This window comes from Argopecten irradians, chromosome 13, assembly GCF_041381155.1.
Source record: "Argopecten irradians isolate NY chromosome 13, Ai_NY, whole genome shotgun sequence".
Lineage (NCBI taxonomy): Eukaryota > Metazoa > Mollusca > Bivalvia > Pectinida > Pectinidae > Argopecten > Argopecten irradians.
This window is the reverse complement of record NC_091146.1, coordinates 33,847,385-33,868,579: the sequence shown is the minus strand read 5'-3', so window position 1 is coordinate 33,868,579 and position 21,195 is coordinate 33,847,385. Positions and strand designations below refer to the sequence as shown.

General features: G+C 35.7%; 1 protein-coding gene across 11 annotated transcripts in view; it reads left to right on the top strand.

Annotated features, from left to right (window-relative positions):
- The window catches only part of LOC138306390 (uncharacterized), a 256,651-nt gene that overhangs the window by 51,385 nt on the left and 184,071 nt on the right, over window positions 1-21,195 (top strand). Inside the window, exons 1-2 of one of the 11 annotated variants that reach the window (XM_069246828.1) lie at window positions 1,251-1,710; window positions 19,980-20,114. The exons of 4 other annotated variants lie outside the window; for them this stretch is intronic. The gene's annotated coding sequence lies outside the window, so the exon portion shown is untranslated. Of the gene's footprint in view, window positions 1-241; window positions 1,711-14,178; window positions 16,431-17,159; window positions 17,885-19,979; window positions 20,115-21,195 lie in introns of those variants that run through there. 6 more of the 11 variants (XM_069246827.1, XM_069246835.1, XM_069246832.1 and 3 more) reach the window with 6 other exon arrangements.

Genomic DNA, 21,195 nt, shown 5'->3' with positions numbered 1-21,195 from the left:
AAGGCATATCCAACCGTGTATTTAATTTCTAAACATATTTTAGTTATTGGAACAACATGATCAATGGGATTACATTTTGTATTGGCCGATGCAGTACGGAAACTGATGTCAGATAAACAGACCGTAGTTTTGAATAGCTGAAGTCTTAAGATTGCTTACCAGTATAGAAGTGAATTTTTCGTTCAATGCTTTATTTGATATAATGCTATAAAATCTGAACAAACAAAAGTACCGGCGGCATAGTATCAAATGTTACACAGAAATAGAGATTTACAGCGTGATGGTATGTGTACTATTCAATGAAAACAGTGACGGATTATAGACACAAGAAATTATCTCAGCTATCATACTATCATTGCTGTATCGTCTTACGTGAAAGCCTCACGAATTCTATTTTGTTAGGTAAATGTTTATTATATATTTGTGCTGTGTCATGAAGCCGGATTTGAATTTTTTGTGTACCCCGTGTAGAATGTGGAGGACATTATTCTCAGCCGTCACTCTGTGACGCATGACCTGCATGTGTGTAATCTGATGCTTCCTGTTTAGTAAATCAGGTTTAAAGGACAGTATACACTTTTTCGATGTCAATATAAATAACGCAAGTCACCTGGGAATATAAAATCTTGTTTTACATACAATATGGAGTATCAACATTAAAGAAGAGACTTTAATTTGAAATTCCAAAGACAAAAGAACACAACCATATACCAGCATGATACGAAATGTCAATGGTCCACGCATAAAGATACTTAAAAGTAGTCTGGAAAAGGTGAATACTTTCCAACATAATACGAAATGTAAAAATATCTGCAAACAAAACAGGATTTTCATAAAAATATCAAACGTGAAAGGTCAGCGTAAAATATTAATAATTAATATTCTTGTTTAAAACTACATCTAACTCTTTGATTGGTCATTTTCTTTTTCTTCAGACCACTATCATGCAAAGAGTGCAAAGATAGGGCGAAATCCACAGTCGTGACGGAACAATAAAGACATTGGCGTTGTGTATTGATTAGAAATAAAGAAAAAAGCTTGAAATTTGGATCGTCCCAACTTAATACCTGTATTTTTTTTATCAAATGCTCTAAATAGATAAATTGATGTCAACTACTTTTTAATTACATATTTTGTCAAAAAAATGTTTGCTTCTCTATGTTGCAGACAGCACAGTTTGAAGCACAGTGGTAGCTGTTTTACATTTACTTTAAAACGACATATCTGGGTGGTGAATAAATCCAATCTGTCTAGTATGTTCGCAGAAATATAGATAGAAAAATCTCATATTTTTAATACAGTTTTTTTCTGAATTTCATTGTTTGCAATGGGACCAGTCCTAATTCAAACATACACGTACGTTGATATATATCAGGGTCTGTAATAACTTGAAATTTTCCAGCTAGCGACGTATATGTATATTGTGACGCTAAGGCAGTGTTATACGATCACAAACATATTTACCTTCACCACGCATGTCCGCTGGGCTACCTACCACTATAAACGCGCACGTATAAGCGCACACATACTCAGTTGTATATAAGCGGGGTAGCATTACTGTGATACTTGTTAAAACTTACTATTGGATTTTATTTGTGTGAACAATCACCAGATTCCTGACGAATGTTACAAGTCACTTCATCAGACACACACGGGTACAGATGTTGAGGAATGTGTAGTTTTTACCAGACCAAGACTCTTCTCCAACGGGTAAGTGTTATAATTAACAATTCTCTTTTGTTGCACTGTGTTGAATCATTTAAAATTATGTAACCATTACCGGGATCAAAACCAGAATAAAACGCCATTATTGTTTGATTCCCGTAATGGTTACATAAATTTACTGTTAACATACTGCTTCAACATAGTGTGGAATATATCAGGTAAATCAATATTTTAAATTTGGAATGATCAAGAACAAAGTCTAAAAGATAATGTCTTAATCATCACGTTCTGTTTTGATAAATAGTGTAAGGTGTTATTTGTTAGGATATCTAACTAGGGAGGATGTATTATCTATTATATGAAGTATTTCCCTTAGACAATATACAAAGGATATACGATGATACTGAATTACTACTAATATAAGTTAACAGTTACTCAACGGCTACTCAAGTGTATTTTAAATGCATCCAGGTAGAGCGTGAGAGTTTTACCACCTGCTGTCCTTACTGCATGATCATAAAAGGCGCCTAAATTCAGAAAATTATCTTTTCTGTCCATTGTTTTTTGTCCTAACATCTCTCTTGACACCACCTCACCTTTGACCTTTAGTTCGCCCATGTGTCAGTGGTAGGCTCTGGGTTATGTGCCCTGGACAAGATATGCCATAGCCTATAAACGTGGTTGTTTCTGATCCTGTTTACCGCTCTGGGACGACTGGTTCGTCCATTGTCCGGTTGGGGTGTGCTTGTTTGGTGTCTTCTGCGGCTTCCATGCTAATGTTTAATAGGACAATAGGACATAAATGTAATCAAAGAAACAAATAAACAAACAAACAATGTCTGCTTCACACAGAATTCGAAAGATTATAATGGACATTCCATCAGAATGGACTTGTAATTACTGTATTGCTGTTCAAGGAACAAACTAACAGTCTCATCTGTTTTTGGAGCCATCTGTATGATTATGAAAATTAGTAAGAAAGTTCCATTTAGGACATATTTTATTATGTGTTGACTTGTTATGTGTAACCATCCAGTGTATTCATGGATCATTCCAAAAATATTATGTGATATAACTTCGTAAATAATGTATGTTTAATGTCAAATGGCCAAAACTTTACTGTATATATAGTGTAGGTATGTGTTGTGGTGTAATACCTGTCCTGTACAGTGAACCGACACAATTTAATGGTCAAACTTTACTGTATATATAGTGTAGGTATGTGTTGTGGTGTAATACCTGTCCTGTACAGTGAACCGACACAATTTAATGGTCAAACTTTACTGTATATATAGTGTAGGTATGTGTTGTGGTGTAATACCTGTCCTGTACAGTGAGCCGACACAATTTAATGGCCAAACTTTACTGTATATATAGTGTAGGTATGTGTTGTGGTGTAATACCTGTCCTGTACAGTGAGCCGACACAATTTAATGGCCAAACTTTACTGTATATATAGTGTAGGTATGTGTTGTGGTGTAATACCTGTCCTGTACAGTGAGCCGACACAATTTAATGGCCAAACTTTACTGTATATATAGTGTAGGTATGTGTTGTGGTGTAATACCTGTCCTGTACAGTGAACCGACACAATTTAATGGCCAAACTTTACTGTATATATACCTGTAGTGTAGGTATGTGTTGTGGTGTAATACCTGTCCTGTACAGTGAGCCGACACAATTTAATGGCCAAACTTTACTGTATATATAGTGTAGGTAGGTATGTGTTGTGGTGTAATACCTGTCCTGTACAGTGAGCCGACACAATTTAATGGCCAAACTTTACTGTATATATAGTGTAGGTATGTGTTGTGGTGTAATACCTGTCCTGTACAGTGAGCCGACACAATTTAATGGCCAAACTTTACTGTATATATAGTGTAGGTATGTGTTGTGGTGTAATACCTGTCCTGTACAGTGAGCCGACACAATTTAATGGCCAAACTTTACTGTATATATAGTGTAGGTATGTGTTGTGGTGTAATACCTGTCCTGTACAGTGAGCCGACACAATTTAATGGCCAAACTTTACTGTATATATAGTGTAGGTATGTGTTGTGGTGTAATACCTATCCTGTACAGTGAACCGACACAATTTTATGGTTAAACTTTACTGTATATATTGTGTAGGTATGTGTTGTTGTGTAATACCTGTCCTGTACAGTGAACCGACACAATTTAATGATATATATAGTGTAGATATGTGTTGTGGTGTAATACCTGTCCTGTACAGTGAGCCGACACAATTTAATGGCCAAACTTTACTGTATATATAGTGTAGGTATGTGTTGTGGTGTAATACCTGTCCTGTACAGTGAGCCGACACAATTTAATGGCCAAAACTTTACTGTATATATAGTGTAGGTATGTGTTGTGGTGTAATACCTGTCCTGTACAGTGAGCCGACACACAATTTAATGGTCAAACTTTACTGTATATATAGTGTAGGTATGTGTTGTGGTGTAATACCTGTCCTGTACAGTGAACCGACACAATTTAATGGTCAAACTTTACTGTATATATAGTGTAGGTATGTGTTGTGGTGTAATACCTGTCCTGTACAGTGAGCCGACACAATTTAATGGCCAAACTTTACTGTATATATAGTGTAGGTATGTGTTGTGGTGTAATACCTGTCCTGTACAGTGAACCGACACAATTTAATGGCCAAAACTTTACTGTATATATAGTGTAGGTATGTGTTGTGGTGTAATACCTGTCCTGTACAGTGAACCGACACAATTTAATGGTCAAACTTTACTGTATATATAGTGTAGGTATGTGTTGTGGTGTAATACCTGTCCTGTACAGTGAACCGACACAATTTAATGGTCAAACTATACTGTATAAATAGTGTAGGTATGTGTTGTGGTGTAATACCTGTCCTGTACAGTGAGCCGACACAATTTAATGGTCAAACTTTACTGTATATATAGTGTAGGTATGTGTTGTGGTGTAATACCTGTCCTGTACAGTGAACCGACACAATTTAATGGTCAAACTTTACTGTATATATAGTGTAGGTATGTGTTGTGGTGTAATACCTGTCCTGTACAGTGAACCGACACAATTTAATGGTCAAACTTTACTGTATATATAGTGTAGGTATGTGTTGTGGTGTAATACCTGTCCTGTACAGTGAACCGACACAATTTAATGGTCAAACTTTACTGTATATATAGTGTAGGTATGTGTTGTGGTGTAATACCTGTCCTGTACAGTGAACCGACACAATTTAATGGTCAAACTTTACTGTATATATAGTGTAGGTATGTGTTGTGGTGTAATACCTGTCCTGTACAGTGAACCGACACAATTTAATGGTCAAACTTTACTGTATATATAGTGTAGGTATGTGTTGTGGTGTAATACCTGTCCTGTACAGTGAACCGACACAATTTAATGGCCAAACTTTACTGTATATATAGTGTAGGTATGTGTTGTGGTGTAATACCTGTCCTGTACAGTGAACCGACACAATTTAATGGCCAAACTTTACTGTATATATAGTGTAGGTATGTGTTGTGGTGTAATACCTGTCCTGTACAGTGAGCCGACACAATTTAATGGTCAAACTTTACTGTATATATAGTGTAGGTATGTGTTGTGGTGTAATACCTGTCCTGTACAGTGAGCCGACACAATTTAATGGTCAAACTTTACTGTATATATAGTGTAGGTATGTGTTGTGGTGTAATACCTGTCCTGTACAGTGAACCGACACAATTTAATGGTCAAACTTTACTGTATATATAGTGTAGGTATGTGTTGTGGTGTAATACCTGTCCTGTACAGTGAACCGACACAATTTAATGGCCAAAACTTTACTGTATATATAGTGTAGGTATGTGTTGTGGTGTAATACCTGTCCTGTACAGTGAACCGACACAATTTAATGGTCAAACTTTACTGTATATATAGTGTAGGTATGTGTTGTGGTGTAATACCTGTCCTGTACAGTGAACCGACACAATTTAATGGCCAAAACTTTACTGTATATATAGTGTAGGTATGTGTTGTGGTGTAATACCTGTCCTGTACAGTGAACCGACACAATTTAATGGCCAAACTTTACTGTATATATAGTGTAGGTATGTGTTGTGGTGTAATACCTGTCCTGTACAGTGAACCGACACAATTTAATGGCCAAACTTTACTGTATATATATAGTGTAGGTATGTGTTGTGGTGTAATACCTGTCCTGTACAGTGAACCGACACAATTTAATGGCCAAAACTTTACTGTATATATAGTGTAGGTATGTGTTGTGGTGTAATACCTGTCCTGTACAGTGAACCGACACAATTTAATGGCCAAAACTTTACTGTATATATAGTGTAGGTATGTGTTGTGGTGTAATACCTGTCCTGTACAGTGAACCGACACAATTTAATGGCCAAAACTTTACTGTATATATAGTGTAGGTATGTGTTGTGGTGTAATACCTGTCCTGTACAGTGAACCGACACAATTTAATGGTCAAACTTTACTGTATATATAGTGTAGGTATGTGTTGTGGTGTAATAATACCTGTCCTGTACAGTGAACCGACACAATTTAATGGTCAAAACTTTACTGTATATACATATAGTGTAGGTATGTGTTGTGGTGTAATACCTGTCCTGTACAGTGAACCGACACAATTTAATGGTCAAACTTTACTGTATATATAGTGTAGGTATGTGTTGTGGTGTAATACCTGTCCTGTACAGTGAACCGACACAATTTAATGGTCAAACTTTACTGTATATATAGTAGGTATGTGTTGTGGTGTAATACCTGTCCTGTACAGTGACCGACACAATTTAATGGCCAAACTTTACTGTATATATAGTGTAGGTATGTGTTGTGGTGTAATACCTGTCCTGTACAGTGAACCGACACAATTTAATGGCCAAACTTTACTGTATATATAGTGTAGGTATGTGTTGTGGTGTAATACCTGTCCTGTACAGTGAACCGACACAATTTAATGGCCAAACTTTACTGTATATATAGTGTAGGTATGTGTTGTGGTGTAATACCTGTCCTGTACAGTGAACCGACACAATTTAATGGCCAAACTTTACTGTATATATAGTGTAGGTATGTGTTGTGGTGTAATACCTGTCCTGTACAGTGAACCGACACAATTTAATGGTCAAACTTTACTGTATATATAGTGTAGGTATGTGTTGTGGTGTAATACCTGTCCTGTACAGTGAACCGACACAATTTAATGGTCAAACTTTACTGTATATATAGTGTAGGTATGTGTTGTGGTGTAATAGCTGTCCTGTACAGTGAACCGACACAATTTAATGGCCAAAACTTTACTGTATATATAGTGTAGGTATGTGTTGTGGTGTAATACCTGTCCTGTACAGTGAACCGACACAATTTAATGGCCTAACTGTATATATAGTATAAATACCTGTCCTGTGGTTAATACCTGAATGAACGACACAATTTAAGTTTCGAGTTACTTACTATGGTAGTATGTTAGTAGGGACATTTATAACATATAGAAAAGATGTGTCACGTGATGGTATTCTGGTTTTTCCTGTTTTGGGGTACTGCGTCACTGGAAATTCCTAGCTTGAATCGATCATCTTATATGTTCTGAGTGTAATATACCGGTGACGTGTACATTATAGGTCGCGTGCAAAAATGTTTGTTTGCCACATCTTCAAATACAGACATACATATATATACAAATCTTTTTTTTTCATCTGTTGGTCAATTTGCATTTTCACGCCGTAATTTCAAGTTTATAACTTGAAAAGGATTTAAAGATTTTAGGTTTGTTTTAAATCGTTTGTCTGGACAATTCAAGTAAGATGACTATGAATATATACGAAGCGTAGAAATACTATTAACACAATCATAAGTTTAGGTGGAAATTTTGATTAATATTATAACCATGTTATAGTACAAATACGTGATTATATGATTAATATTATAACCATGTTATAGTACGAATACGTCATTGTATGATTAATATTATAACCAGGTTATAGTACGAATACGTCATTGTTAATATTATAACCATGTTACAGTATTATATAGAATTATAACCATGTTACAGTACCATTATATGATTAATAGTATACGAATACGAATACCGTCATTATATGATTAATATTATAACCATGTTACAGTACGAATACGTCATTATATGATTAATATTATAACCATGTTATAGTACGAATACGTCATTATATGATTAATATTATAACCATGTTATAGTACGAATACGTCATTATATGATTAATATTATAACCATGTTATAGTACGAATACGTCATTATATGATTGATATTATAACCATGTTACAGTACGAATACGTCATTATATGATTAATATTATAACCATGTTACAGTACGATACGTCATTATATGATTAATATCATAACCATGTTACAGTACGAATACGTCATTATATGATTTATATTATAACCATGTTACAGTAAGAATACGTCATTATATGAATGATATTATAACCATGTTACAGTACGAATACGTCATTATATGATTGATATTATAACCATGTTACAGTACGAATACGTCATTATATGATATTATAACCATGTTACAGTACGAATACGTCATTATATGATTAATATTATAACCATGTTTTAGTACGAATACGTCATTATATGATTAATATTATAACCATGTTATAGTACGAATACGTCATTATATGATTGATATTATAACCATGTTATAGTACGAATACGTCATTATATGATTAATATTATAACCATGTTATAGTACGAATATGTTTTATCAAATCGAGAATGTCCTATTATCAGAAACATAATACCTTAGAGAGATTGGCAAGCCATAAACAAAAATAATTTTCAGATGGTTTGGTTGAGATTTTTGTAAAAGAAATATATTACAGTAAGAGTATATGTGCACTTCCGGTTTTGAATGTATGATTTCCAAGATTTTCATTTGAAAACCGATCATATATATCATGATAAATATATAAATAGATCTGATTAGTCACACACCACATCTCGCTTGACTGGATTACCTTCTTAGTACCAATTATCTCCGCTAGGCTGCGCTCACACTTATAGTATTTTCGGGGCGAAGCCTAGCGGAGAACAGAAAAACTACGGCAGGCAATCTAGTCTAAACACCCCGCGATCAGAGACCACACAAGGCGTGGTTTTAACAAAATGTGAATATCAACTAGGCTGAAAAGATCTGGATAAACAAATGTTATACATGTAACTTTACAAAGGTAACATCATGGTAACTATATAATTGATCTTACTGCAATGACATGTCATTGAAAACCTAACACATACTGTAGAACATCATAATTGGTACATTGTACGTCATTTCAAATGAATGTATGCAATTTTGATAAAAAAAAAAGTTGTAAATGAATTGCTCTTTTTTGTCCAATATCCTAAAAACATTTCGCAACGATTCGTCAACATGAATTATTTTTGTTATTTGTTTTTCATTAATCTACAAGCCTAACTGAAATGTATAACAAGAGGCCCATGGGCCTTAACGGTCATCTGACTATTGGCACAATACAACACCTCAAATAATATAGCAGTGGCAAACATCTAAGGCAATACAAACGAACTCTCTTAATAGAAGAAGTTCAGGTTCTTATATATTTGATGAATTAGACCATGAATGAAGGGCCCTCGATCCCCACCATGCTACAAGTCCAATATTCAGTCTACAGGACTTTAAATTAAATACAAGAAGTCGTTTAAAGATTTTAGTCTATTTGACTCCCGTGACCTTGAATGAAGGTCAAGGTTATTTATTTGAATAAACTTGGTAGCGCTTCATCCCAGCATGCCACAGGCCCAATATCAGGTCTTTAGACCTCTTAGTTATTCACAGGAAGTTGTTTAAAGATTTCAGCCTATTTGACCCACGTGACCTTGAATGAAGGTCAAAGTCATTCATTTGAACAGACTTGGTAGCTCTTAATCCCAGCATGCCACAGGCCTAATATGAGTACCCTGGGCCTTTCGGTTTTTTGAGAAGAAGTTGTTTAAAGATTTTAGCCTTTTTGGTAGCTCTTTATTTCAGCATGCCACAGGCCCAATATGAGTACCCGGGGCCTTTCGGTTCTTGAGAAGAAGTAATTTGAAGACTTTAGCTTTTTTGACCCCTGTGCCCTTGAATGAAGGTCAAAGTCATTCATTTGAACAAACTTGCTAGCTCTTAATCCCAGCATGCCACAGGCCTAATATGAGTACCCTGGGCCTTTCGGTTTTTTGAGAAGAAGTCGTTTAAAGATTTTAGCCTTTTTTACCTCTGTGACCGTGAATGAAGGTCAAGGTTCTTCATTTGAATAAACTTGGTAGCACTTTATCCCAGCATGCCGCAGGCCTAATATCAAGTCTCTAGGCCTCTTAGTTATTCACAAGAAGTTGTTCAAAGATTTTAGCCTATTTGACCCCCGTGACCTTGAATGAAAATCAAAGTCATTCATTTGAACAAACTTGGTAGCCCTTCATCCCAGCATGCCAGATGCCCAATATCAGGTCTCTAGGCCTTTTAGTTATTCAAAAGAAGTTGTTAAAATATTTAAGCCTATTTGACCCCTGTGACCTTGAATTAAAGTAAAGGTCATTTATTTGAACAAACTTGGTAGCCCTTCATCTGAGCATGCCGCAGGCCCAATATGAGTACCCTGGACCTTTTACTTTCTAAGAAAGAGTCGTTTACATATTTTAGCCTTTTTGACCCATCCTCGAGCTCGATGACCTAAAAATGTAACGTGAAATATCGTTAAAACGTTAAAATCAGAACTACATGTATGAGATAGTGTATACAAATGTTATGAAAGTACATATAGTAGCTATGTACCACGGCCTATCGGCGTGCGCATGTGCTGATTTGGAAACCTGAATTGACTGTGACCTACGAAACATTATCGTAGAATAAGACCACAATTATATGCTTCCAGTTTCAGAATGATATCCCATCAGAAATATATGTATTTTATGAAAACCTGCAGCATGTCCCTGTGAACGTGGTATTTGCCACCAAACATAATGTAGATGCATAGTGTATATATCAATTTAACTAATATAGTGTAATTTATTGAATGTCCATGTGTGTTTTTTGCTCAATGATCCTGTGTAAAAAGTGGATGTATATAATTGGTACATGCTGGCAGATATCCTGAGAAAATGCCGATCATGCTGGGTTAAAACTTTCAGAATTTGCTCCTCGCATATTGACCTTGACCAGGTTAGATGGAAACTTGTCAATGGAATTTTAGGAATTGATCATGAATTTTAATGTTCCAATGAAACATATAGCTAAATTAATTGTGGTCTCGGTACGCAACCGGATGTTGATAACTGTAGTTTTGCTCTATAAGCATAGTGACCGCTGATCTAAGTCATATTTCGCATGCCTCAGTTTATTCTGTATTTGCAAATTACAGAGTTATCTGCCCTTGCGGGTAGGTATTAATTGTGACGTCATGTGTTTGCGAGCGTAACGTCATACTTTTCGGAGACAACGACGTACTTTGCGCTCACAAAATAATGACGTAACAATCAATACCTTCCCGCAAGGGAGCTAATTCTGTAATATGCAAAGACGGAATATGTGTGTAGGGTAATGCTGACCGTGCTGACAACTACATTTTGTACATGTGTTTATTAGATAAAATAACTAATTTTTGAAGCGTGGCGCTCAACTGTATCTCTGTATTTAAGAAGAAAATAGCTATGTAAATTTGACCATTTGGAAGGTACCTGCCCCATGTTATGACCTCGATAGTGGGTAACTGTGTTACAAGATGTTGGTAACTGAAATGTAACTGAAATGGAATAGTAAGTACCACACATCTGACATGAGTATATTTAAAGTGCAAATGGACACACGAGTACCACACACCAGTAACATATATACATAGAGATTGGCAACGCCACCATTTTTACGATCGGCAGATGTAACTCTGTATATGCTTAGGGTTTTTTTTAAATAAACTCTTAAATAGTTAAATACAGCAGAATAGCTTTGATATATTATAAAAGTTTAGTAATTTTCAGATGGTTTGAGTACGATTTTTGTTGAAAAAATAATATTTTAACCAGGTAAAATTGCTGATTTTCATGCTTTCAAAAATCTTATTAAATAATATCAGTCGGGAAAACTGATCACATCAAACCATGATATAATGTTAAAACTTTGTATTGATGCAGAAATATCATGTATAAAAGAATACACTTAAACGTAGTTAGCCAAGGGAAAATGCCTATAAACTGGAGGTCCCGCTGCCTGTCAACAAAGACAAAGAAGGAGTTTCCAATCTTTATGTATATATGTTTCTGTTATAGACAATGGGAACCTAATGTATATCACATACTGGTGTGTCGTTATAAAATAGTTCATGGACTTTAATCAATATATTTACTTTCATAAATATATGAAAGACAGGTATATCATAAATGTACAAGTCCTTCTAAAATTATAGACTAGATTACTTACCTTAGTACCAATTTTCTCCGCTAGGCTGCGCTCTTAAATACTTTTCCGGGCGAAGTCAAGCGGAGAGTGGAAAAGACTACTGCGGGCACTAATATTCTAGTCTATCTAAAATTATGATTTATAAGTATTTAAGAGCGCAGCCTAGCCTACTAAGCTAAGGCAGGTAATCCAGTCAACACACGACTTTCGGAGCCTCTCGTATGTTTTCGGAACACCTCGCTAGCTCGCAGCAGACGACACCGATTAGGCCCTAGGCCTAACACACTGAGAATATTCAATAGGCTGAAAAGATCTAGATATATAAATGTGATAAAGTTACGAAGGTAATATCTTGGTAAGTATAGAAATGCATCTTACTGACACGTTCAATTTTACACAAGTACATTTGCCATTTATCTTCCCGGTCTTCTAGTGACTTCTAGATCATTGTCCAGTTTCTGACAGTCTTACAGTGAAGATATTTCTGTGTAGAGGAGGCAATCATAAGCAAATAATATAATTCTACAAGAAACTGAGTCTATATATACTATATCGTTCATGAATACGAGAAAGAGAAGTGGGCCGACCACTGTCTCTGGGGAACCCCGGAGAGGACTGGGGCACTATCTGAGTGAATTTAGTGAATTTATGGATTGCATACATGTATACATATACATAGTTAGTACAAGAATTTATAAGTGAGAAGGATTTGTCACTGTCTCTTTACACTACTAAACACCACGCGAGACGACTATCACAGTGTATGAACGGAAGTGTATAGTATTTTTTAAATTTCGTAGTTGCGACTCTGTATAGCGGTACTCGATCACTTGCTAAGACAACTGAAACAATGGATAGTGGAGGATTTTTGTCAATCTTATTTATTATATACGTTTTTGTTGTAATCTTTAGTTATAAACGTCGTCATGGATAGCAACTTGAGCTACCAGTGACTAATGAAATGTTGAGGGTTAATCAGCATTAACATTTCAGACACTTTTCGTGAGTTGATCTGCTGTTCATCATGGAAGAATTGAGACACCCGCCTAATATTTTGCGCTATTTTAAGGTATTCTGTCTGGCTTTCATTATTCCAAGCACCATCACAGGTTTATAAATGGATTCATCAATATAAAAAATCCATAAATACATATCAATGGAGACAATATCTTTTACTTAATCGTATTTTGAAGTTGTAGGATGATCAGTTAAAATTGTATAGTCACTTGCATTGTTTTGAAACTGGGGATGTATAGTTGCTTGCGAGGACACTGTATAGTCGCTTGCTATAAGAGGAAATATACTCAGTGATAAAAGGCTAAATTAAACAAATAAGTCTAACAGAGTTATCAAATACACTATCAATTTAAACGTTTAGTCAACTTTGTTGCACAGATATAGGGAAAAGAATAATTCCATTAGCATGGACAAAAGTCCTGTGAAATTTGCGAGGCTTTCTGTCCCATTAGCAAGACACAAAAAGAACAAACAAAATTTCCTGTTAATGACGTCGTGGTCAAAATACACATATACTCACATCTCTTTTTTTCTTTCTTTTTTAAATAATGTATATAGGCTAATTAACAATAGTGATGATAGTGATGAGCATCTAATCTGCCCTTGTGTGTCTGTATCGATTGGTATGTACATATTTAATATCGTTGTCGCCCGGGAATCACGTGATAAAAAGTGAGCTTTCCATGAATCAAATCATAAAAAATAGATTTACGCAACTTTCCACTTTTTGTTTATGTGTTTCCCAATGCTGAACACATTCTGTGGCCTAAACGATATCATATGTAAGTTCCTTTTGCTTGGAAATTGCTGAAAATTAGAAATATGAGCGATTTGCAATGAGATTTTTGCGCAAGTGACTATACAGTAAGTTTTTGAATGAAAACAAGCGACTATACAGTAAAGTAACAAACGACTATACAAAACTATTTCGTGTATGCATATTTAAAGATAAGTTTAAGACGCTTTCTAATTACGAATGATGAAGAATAAAGAAACTGAAATAAATAAATAATCAAATTACTCATAATACAATAAGTTACAATTATAACATATATTTCAGGAAAAATGGGGAAAAGCGCAATTTCCTCCAAAAACATATCGCAGTTTTGATCGTAATTCAGTGATTACACTTCGATTCCTATGTATTGCTAACATTCTTTTCAAAATCATGTTCATGAATTTGTTAATATACATGTTATGAGGACGTCTATAATGTTAAACATATTTGTAGTTACGAATAATGCCGATATTTGATGTTTTACCGACCTGTATACCATGCCTGTTTTCATTCATCCCACATCGATACTCACAAGTGACGATACAAAAAGCAACTAATGATTATACTATATACTTCCGTTCATACACTGTTACCTGTTACCTGTTACCTCTTCTTAGACACCGTAGTTAGCTGGTTCCAGCTAGTTGTGGCGCGTTTTGTTCATTTACTAAGTTATTGTCCGGTTGTGCCATATAAAAACTGGGGTAAAATTTACATGGTACTGAATTCCAGTGAGTGTTCAGTCGGTTTTTAAACGAGTTCAGAGTAGGGGCTTCTACTACGAAGTTTGGAAGGGAGTTCCACGAATCTACCACTCGCCGACTAAATATACTTTGTGTGACTTTAGTCCTGCTCTGTTTCTTAAAGAGTTTTAAACTATTACCTCTAGTACTAGCTGAAGACATTGTAAATAGCTTGTCTTTATCTAGTTTATCTATTCCATTCAGAATTTTATAGACTTCGATCACATCGTTCCTTTTACGTCTATATTCTAAGGTGGGAAGTCCCAACTTTTTAAGTCTTGAATGGTATGGTAGATCTTCAATAGAGTGAACTCTTTTAGAAGCTCTTCGTTGGACGTTTTCAAGAGCGATCTGATCTTTTTTTAGCAGTGGAGACCATACCTGGGTTGCATATTCTAAGTTAGGTTAATTAGGCTTTTGTACAGGGTTAAGAACATAGTTATATCTATATAGACAAATGTCCTGAATATTAGCCCCAGTATGCGATTTTCTTTGTTGACTGCTTGACTAACATGCTGACTAAATTTAAGTCTGTTGTCGAAAAGTACACCTAAATCTTTCTCACACTGTACCTTCTCTATTTGTTCATTTTGCGGGAAGGAATAATGCGTATCTTGTTCTAGATTACCTATATTGAGGTGTTTGCATTTTTTTAGTGTTCAAGGCCATTTTCCAGTCTCTAGTCCAAGTGACTACACTGTCTATGTCTGCTTGAAGTTCTTGAGACTCAGTAGGGTTATTGTTGCTTCTTAAAATTTTAGAGTCGTCAGCAAATAATTTTATTGTGCTATGTTGGACTACTTCGGGTAGGTCATTGATATATATCAGAAATAGAACAGGACCTAAGACACTACCTTGTGGTACACCACTAGTCAAATCTACAAGTCCAGAAGTTTCACCATGGATAACACCTCGTTGTTGTAGGTTGGATAAGAAGTCTTCTATCCACTTCAGTATTTTTTCAGTGATACCGTAACCCTTTAGCTTTTTTAAGTAGATGTTTGTGAGGGACTTTGTCGAAAGCTTTACTGAAGTCTATATAAATCGAATCGACATTACTCCCTTTGTCTATGGCTTATGCCCAGTGTTCAAGGACCTCTAATAGATTGGTAGTACAGGATTTACCAGATCTAAATCCATGTTGATGTTCTGTGAAGAGATGATTCCTGTCCATATGATCTACGAGCTTGTCCCTAATGATTCTCTGGAGAATTTTGCCTGGGAATGAAGTCAGACTTATTGGACGGTAGTTCTCCACTTTGTTGTGATTCCTACTCTTGTATAAAGGAGTCACATTTGCAATAGATTCGCCAGTCGTCTGGAATTTTTCCTTCGTCTAAGGATTTCCTGAATAATATTTCCAAAGGTTGTGATATTTCAATTCAAGTTTCAACAAGAAGTTTATGATGAAAGATGTCAGGCCCTGGAGATTTATTAGGGTTTAATTTCTTTATAGTTTTTTTTTCAATGAAAAAAACTCTATAAACCCCTATGTGCCTATGAACCGGAAATAAAAACCATTTAAAACCATTTTTCTCAAAAAATACTTGTCTTATCGAGTCAAACGAAACACCGATGCTATAAGTTAATTAAATTTCACAGCGTTTAGTACTTGCTTTAAGGACGGACGATTTAGAAGAAATGTCTTAAATTTTCACAGCTCATGAAATGACAGCACCCTTCAGAAAGTAAGACGGTAACCCTCGCACCCGCAGGTTACATCAAAGGGCTGCGGCGGCGGATATCAGAGGGAAATCAATCGTCGCCCAACGTCACGGTCAGTGCACAAACACAAAAGCTCCTGTGCTGAACTTGCCCAAAACCCAGTGTGAATTATTCTTCTCATATACGTCCTTGGTTAGTACGAGCAGAAATTATTTACGTCTCTAGTACGAGAGAATCAGAAGATATCACAGTCAAACGGCTTAGTAGTGAAAACCTATATAGCTACATGTATATATACGACCGCTTCGCTAGTAACGTTAACCTACCCCATTTGGTACACGACCCCTTTTGGTGCAAAATTAGATTTTCTCTCTCTAAAATTCTCGTTACTGTGTTTTGTCATCTATTCTATTGTTGTGTGAAAATACCCGTACAAAATGACAATTTTCGCACAAATTTGACTTGGATCAGCGATTAATAATCGTACATGTATATGCTTACCTCGAAATGGACGAAATGAGCAAAAACCAATGTTGACAGTGGGTGTCGAACAGCCATTCGAACCAACCAGTCAAACCGCATATACATATAATCGAAAACGGCCATGTAAACATTAATTCTATGTACATCATACATGTACATGTACTCAGTACAGTACACAGGGACCTGGCACAACAAATCTTAACCAACAGTATACACATATCGTATTAGTTACAGGTATATAGTCAGTTACTGACCCCCTATAAAGGCATAGAGGGTCAGTAAGATTTGTAGGGGGCGAGGGCGTAGCCCAGGCCTCCTATACTTCTTACTGACCCTCTATGCCTACATTTGACTTACGCCGCGTCATCAACTTTCAAACTGGCGTAGGGGAAGCAACTCGTATTTAAAAATGCATTTCATGTAATTTAAAGTATTAAAACGATTCAACTTATTTTTACACAAAAATAAACAATTAATATATAGTTTTACGGTAATGAAGTGGTATATTTAGTTGAAGATAATGTGTTTAAATTTTGAAGCGAGGGCGAGAGCCGCCATATTGCACCATAATAAAATTTACTGACCCCCTATAAAGTGATATGAGGTCTCCACGTGACGACTCTCCGCCAATCATTTGGGGACATTTCTATGCGAGGTGCGATAAATATATATTTATATAAATACTATAATATTATATATGTACAGGTAATACTGTTGGTTAGTTTTTGTGGCAGGTCCCTGTGGTACAATACAGATAATTGAAATAACATGTAAGCAGTAACTTGCTCAGTAGATTCTTTAAAGATATTTCCTAAAACTTATAAACTGATTTTGTAGATATCCATATTACATTTCAAAACGAACCATTTGTACCATTTCGGTACAACCGTACTGATACAACTGGTACGATCAACTAATGGAACGCTAGCTATAGGCTATACGTAACTTCCGCTGTGTCAAGGCGTTGTCAAACCAACAAGTCCCCGTATGAGGATGTACGTACTCGCTCATTATTGTACCTCCTACAGTCATGTAGTGGATCGCACCGACAGAATTATCGACCAAATATCCCGGAATCAACAGGTAAATATCCGTCGGATCAGTCAGCTTAGGACGGCAATCGCTAAACTTCCGTGTTCCTAGCTTGTATGGGCAGGGCCAAATAATCATAATCTGCCTGCACCCTTTGGGCCCTTCCCAGCATGACGACCATATATATAGCATCTGTGAGAAATCTTCCATCCGGCCAGGGCAGTTATAATTAGAAGTTTAGAAGTTAATTATATAAGCAAACTTTTAAGATAATCAAATTTTCAGTCCAGGGGTTACTTTCACTGACAGGTCCGGTAGCACCGCTAAATCTGGCTATCATAACTGATCATGATCGAGAACAATGTCGATGTTTGCTTTCTGATTGTATATATATAACCAGAGATTTAAATGTACTATTTAAATCTCTTATATAGCATGGGAAAAGTGACATTATATTGTGATTGTTACTGTAGTTGCTAATATTCATAGGGTTTTCATTTCGCCCTCTTCATGGTTTCATCTAAAGTCGTGAAAAAAATTATGCCTTGCGAAATTTGTCAAAATGGTAGTTTTACATAATATACTGTATGTTAACAGTCTGTTGTATGAATGACACTTTCAAAGGCTACAATTATTATTCACGAAAATAAATCCTTGCAAATAAAGTCCAAAAAATACATCACGAAAATTTGCACCCGTGAATTTTAACAACTTTATAGTAGTCTGTAACTGTATCAAACCAGCTACAGAAAAAAAAATGTCTGACTAGATTACAATTGAAACTATCGATAGCTTAATTGGCATTCTATCAGCGATTGTTATCGGCTATTCGAATTTGCCATCGATTGATCTATTTGAGAGGCATACAATCACAATATATCGATAGTGTGAAGTATTGTTACACCCCTAAACACGCTGATCATACTTGTAAAGTGAAAGCGGATGGATAAAGTGTGTTTCGGGTGGATAAAATGCTAAAATAGATAAAAACAAACATGGACCTGTCAGATTGACACGGATATATCAACCCTCGTGAAATGATATTGGTGTATACATGCATTATATAAATACTCGGCAAGCCTAGCGCTGGCCAGCCAAAATCTTTCACTTGAGAAAGATTAATATAATCTTACATGGGTCTGTCAAGTGGACATGGATATCCAGGGTTGACAGATCCATGTTTGGTTATTTTTCTCCCACACTTAGTAGAAAAAAAATATGAAATTTTAGTTGCTTTCCAGCATTGTGCCACTATCACAATAACGTCGTTATGTGACAAAATTGATGATGTCATTGACAATGCACGCAGTGGTTACACCACATGTATTGATGACGTCACGTGTGTAAGCTGTCTTAAACCCCTGTGTAAGATTGTTATCATTTCCCTAGCAACCACTCGATATATCCCTATGAAGTATGGGAGAAATCCCTATCCACTGAATTGACAGGCCCATACAAAATGATGTTAATGTTATCCAGCATGGCAAGGCAGCCTTCATAAACAGAACAATTACATGACGTCACAACAATACTATATTGTCAAGACCTCGCGATAAAAACATTCCAATAACTGGCGATGCTGTGCATTTATGAAATGTCAACTGAAATCCCATAAACAATATTATCCCTATAACCTTACTACCGAGACCACTTTTGCTCAGATCCCTGGGTGGTCTTAATATAGGTTTTATTGTAATTGTTTTCAAACCTAGTTTTCCCTAGCTAGTCATATATATATAATATAATATACCAAAAAGTGTATCTTTTAGTAACCTTAATACAATTACTCAAGGGGTTACTATCATTATATTAACCCCTAGAATACAATATATATCATTGTATGTCATAAGTCGAAGGCAGTTCATGATCAGGAGGACAAACCTGACCAATCACAGGCCTGAGTAGACCTGCTTTGAAGAGAGAGTGACACCTAAACTTCAAAGCCACATAGTCAACTACAGTGTACTGTTATTCAAGGACCAAACTACTACTTGTCTCATCGGTACTTTTACCCAGAGCCATGATTGTTATGGCATACATGTATTCCAGGGGTGGCTTAGTGACAGTGATATTAACCCCTAAATTATCATGGATAGTCATTTAGCTGATTTAAAGTTTTACTCACTTTTACCATTATGTTTTACAGGTAGCTGATTTGTAAGATTGTTTTGGTATGGAGGCCAGTGATACCTTACTTTAGAAGTAAACAAGACATTTTGAACCATAACATAGTGTGACATCTAACAAGAACAACCATTGGTTCCTGTTGCTGCGACAAGTGGTATGAAACTAATAATAACCCAAATTTTAGATATGGATTCATCTTTTCTAAATTTTCAATTTATTTGTTATTATATAAATACTGTCATAACGAATGATGTTAAACAGAAATATACATTTTATTTTTTTATAAAAAACGAATAGCTTTCTTTTATGCCTTGGTTCCTACACATAATTTTAATCTACCATGATGTAAAATATTCAATTTCATCGTTTTTAGGTCACCTGAGACGAATTCTCAAAAGACCTATTGTAATTGCCTTTTTTCCGTCGTCGTATGTCGTCAATCTTGTCTGTAACCAACTTTCATTTTTAAAAGAGAAAGGGGCCAAAATGGGTAAAATCGGCTAAATTTTGCTAAATTTTCCCGAAGGGTCAAGATGACCTATTGTCATTATGCACCGTCCGTCGTCATGCCCCGTGCGCCGTCCGCTGTGCGAAAACTATTCATTTAAACGACTTCTTCTCTATAACCGAAAAGCCCAGGGTATTCCAGAGGCCTAGAGACCTGATATTGGCCCTGTGACACGCTGGGATGAAGGGCTACCAAGTTTGTTTTAAATGTATGACCTTGACTATTCATTTAAAGTCACTTGGATCAAAGAGGCTTTGATCATTTCATATATAACTTCTTGTACAGTATATAACTAAGACCCTGGGTACTGATAGTTTGGCCTGTAGCATGCTTTAATAAAGTGCTAATCAACATTGTTGAAATGAATGACATTGACCTTCATTCAAGGTCACAGGGGGTAAAATATGTTACAATTGTGAAAACATACATACTTACTGTGTATTTCAGTTCTACTATATGTTGTATTAACAGTCAGGTGACCGTTAAGGCCCATTGGGCCTCTTGTTTGCTAATTAGCAATAAGATGTTTGGAAAAAAAATACACAAGTTGTGCAAACAATGTTTTTTTTTCACATAAAACAGAATTGCAAGACTTTTAAAGACAATTTTCTAATCGTACAAAATGACTGCATCACATGCGTGAAAACAATCAAATTACTAGACTGCATTTCAATATTAGTGTATCTGTCAGACATTACAATCTTAGTGGATCACTTCGGTTTTGATT